The following is a 3,702-nucleotide window of genomic DNA, read 5'->3' on the forward strand; positions in this document are numbered from 1 at the left end:
CCCCTTCTGCTTGTAGGTGAGGGTGATGATGCCCTTCCTCATGGACTCAGACATACTGCCGGCCAGAAGCATAGCGTTGTACACTTCCAGCAGGTCTGGGCCCATCCAGTTCCACAGAGCCGAGTACAACTCAGCCGGTAAGCCGTCGCTTCCGGGAGTCTTACCCGACCCAAAGGAACGGATGGAGCCTGTCAGCTCGTCCAGGGTCAGTGGCTGATCCAGACTCTCCCGCTTGCCGTCGTCTAAGACCTGCGTGATAGACGACAGGAAGTTGCGGGAGGCTGTGGATTCTGTGGCCTTTTCCTCGTACAGACCGGCATAGAAGGACTTGCAGATCCTCAGTATGTCGGTCTGCGAGGACGCGACTGAGCCGTCCTCTTCCTTAAGGTTGTGGATCACAGAGCTCCCCCTGTGCACCTTTTGGAAGAAGAAGCGTGAGCACGTCTCGTCCTGCTCCACGGTTTGGACCCTTGATCGGAAGATGATCTTGGAGGATTCAGCGGCGAGGTGCTGGGCTTGCCGGCCCTTCACCTCTCGCAATTCCTCCCTGACATCCACCCCCTTCGACTGCAGAAGGAGAAGTTGCTGCAACTCTGTCTGGAGTTTACGCAGTTCCCTCTGCTCCTGCCTTGCCTTCTGAATACCCTTGCGGATGAAGAACCTCTTAATGTTCTCCTTGGTGGCTTCCCACCAGTGAACCGGGGAATCAAAGAAGGCTTTCAAGGTTCTCCAACCTGTGTACTCCCTCTCTAGTTCCTCGATGTTCTCTGGGGTCAGCAGCTTTACGTTCAGCTTCCACGTCCCCCTGCCTGCCTTCTGGTCCTCCCGTAAGTGACAGGTGGCTCTCAGAAGGCAGTGGTCAGAGAAGAACACCGGCATGACGTCGGTGGACCTGACCGTGAGGGACTCAGACAGGAAGAGGAAGTCGATCCGGGAGCGGGCTGAGCCGTCCGATCGTGTCCAGGTGGCTTGCGGCTGTGCTCCACCTGTGGGGGTGCCAAAGGCGTCGCGCAGCTTGGCTGTCTTCACCGTTACCCTCAGGAGTCTAGAGATACTGTCTAGCCTGCCGGGTCCTCCAGCCGCATCAATGGTGCAATTGAAGTCTCCGGCCAGAATGACCGGCTGGGTCGTCACCAGCAGCTGTGGGAGCTGCTCGAAGACGGCCAGCCGCTCGCTCCGCACGGGGGAGGCGTACATGTTGATCAGCCGGAGCGGAGTGCCCCGGTATTTGACGTCTGCTACCAGGAGGCGCCCCGCAACCACCTCTTTAACTTGGGTGATTGAGAAGTTGCCTCCCCGCAGCAGAATCCCCAGGCCGGAAGCGCGACAATCGTTGCCCCCCGACCACACCGACAAACCTTTTTTCCACCACCGTGACCACCTCCGGTAGTTACGGAGATGTGGTAGTCCACACTCCCGGAGGAAGGTCACATCGGCCTTTACAGTGTCCAGGTACTGGAGCGTGCTGACGCATCGCCCAGTACTCTTCAAACTTCGCACATTCAAGCACGCCAATTTAAGGTCTGCCATCGTTGTAAGTCTTTTATTTTGGCTGCTCTCCGTCCTCACCCTTGCCATCCTGAGCCTTCATTCCCACCGCCTTTGTGAAGTTTTCCACCTCCTGTGGGCTCAGGTACTGCTGGTAGTACTCCTCCGTGTGTGGCCGTTCTGGTTCTGGGTCTGGGCCCGGGGGGTTGTTGACTTCCTGGGCTGCTTCCCCTTCCGGCTGCTGGGTGCCAGCCGTGGCTCTGCTCCCGGATTCCCGGAGCTCTGTGCGTCTGCTGCTCTCCGCCTCCTGTACTTGGGGGGTGGGCAGCAGACTTTCTCCCCTCTCTCTCCTCCTCTCCACCTGTTCTGCCAGCCGTTTCTTCCGCCGGGGCTGCTGGCCTCCCCCAACTCCTTCCTCCTCTGAAGAGGACAGGGTACCAGAGGCTGTGTGGTTCCCTGCCCTTTTCTTGTGTTGCTCCGCCTTCTGTCGCTTGGCCGCCGCCTTTTGGGTCTTTTTGCATTTCACGACCTTCCCATTCCGTTTCAACCTCAGCTCTCCCCTCCTCCATGGACTCCTGCTCGTCGTTTGCCTGGTCCTGGAGGGTCTGCAGTGGGGTGGCAGGTCTTGGGGTGCTTGCACCTTCCTCCCTGGTCTCGTCATCCGTCCTGTCGGGTGCCTCATCTGCAGCGCTGGCGGGTACGTCCGCATCTGCCTGGGCCCTTTCAGGGCCAGCACCTCCCCTGGTCGCCTGTGCGTAGGTGCCCCCACGCCTCGGCTAGGCTCTGTACAGGTGGCCAGCCTGTCCGCAGAGGTTGCAGGACTTGGCCTGCGTGCAGTCTTTGGTCAGGTGGCCTTCGATTTTACAGTTCTTGCACATCACCACCCTGCACTGGGCTGCGATGTGCCCTTCCTTGCCGCAGTTTCGGCACACCCTGGGTTGCCCCGCGTACACCATGTACCCTCGGTTCCCTCCGATGGCGAAGACGGAGGGGGGGTGGATGATGCCGCCGTTGGAATCCAACCTCAGCTTCACCTTCACCTGCCGTTTGCTGGTCCAGATTCCCAGTCTGTCCTTCACGTCCGCTGGTGTTCCTACGCTCTCCACGTACCGAGCGAGGAACGTAAGGACATCTCCACTGGCACGTGCGGGTGAACATGTGCACCGTGATTGTCCGTTCCTGTTGCGTAGCCGTTGCAAAGAGGGGCTGTGCTTTCAGCAGCGACAGCGGCGCCTCTGTCCCCTTCAGCTGAAGCTGCTGGTACAGCTTCTGCCACCCCGCAGCCTGCCGGAAAGTGACATCGAAGAAACCTGCGAAGTCCTGGACGCAGTAGATGTCGTCGGGCGTAAATCCGCAACATTCCATCAAGACCTTCCGGATGAAGGTCTCTCGGGTGAAGCCAGTGCCCCCGTTCCGGTCTCGCACTGTCAGCCTGACAGTGTTCTTGATACCCTGGCCTCGAGCCGATGCACTGCTCGCTGCTGCCATCTTCTCCATCACTGCTGTCGTCGCTGGTATGGGGTGTTAGATTGGAGGCCAATCAGCATTAGGATCCACCCCTGCGTCAGCGCGAACTCTCCTCCTCCGCCTTCTGGTCTGATAAGAACAGATACTACACTTGATCTTAGCCAAAAGGCCGAGAAGGCCACTAATTTTTTTTTTATTTTTAATTAGCACCACCACGCCCCGGGCTGTAAAACCATCCACACTCACTGTCTGACCTCCTCTCAGTCAACCCTGACATTATAGTTGTGGCAAATGTGAATTTGCAGCTGCTTGAATAATCCTGGGGCATGGGGCTAATTGTTAATTAACAAATTGATTGTCAAAGCCCGCAGACTCGGCGTGGATTAGATGAGCAAAAACGAATCTGAGTAAAGTTCAGGAAGAGAAGGCGTTTGCTGAGGGTTTGTCCAGGCCTCTCTGTAGTCAGAGGGAGACAGAAGCAAAGCCTGCTCAACATTTCCTCATAAAGCACACCCTCTAATCCAGGCAATAGTATTGAAGCAACACACACAAAATGCTGGTGAACGCAGCAGGTCAGGCAGCATCTATAGGAAGAAGTACAGTCGACGTTTTGGGCCGAGACCCTTCCTCAAGACAAACTGAAAGAAGAGATTAGATTATGAGAACACTCAGTCCTCTTTTATTGTCGTTTAGAAATGCATACATGCATTAAGAAATGATACAATGTTTCTCCAGAGTAATGTCACA

At 56.7% G+C, this 3,702-nt stretch overlaps 1 pseudogene; it reads right to left on the bottom strand.

Moving 5' to 3' along the window:
• Positions 1–3,004: 3,004 nt before the first annotated feature.
• LOC140201029 (U2 spliceosomal RNA) lies at positions 3,005–3,136 on the bottom strand (annotated as a pseudogene).
• Between the last annotated feature and the right edge of the window lie 566 nt (positions 3,137–3,702).

This window comes from Mobula birostris, chromosome 7, assembly GCF_030028105.1.
Source record: "Mobula birostris isolate sMobBir1 chromosome 7, sMobBir1.hap1, whole genome shotgun sequence".
Classification (NCBI taxonomy): domain Eukaryota; kingdom Metazoa; phylum Chordata; class Chondrichthyes; order Myliobatiformes; family Myliobatidae; genus Mobula; species Mobula birostris.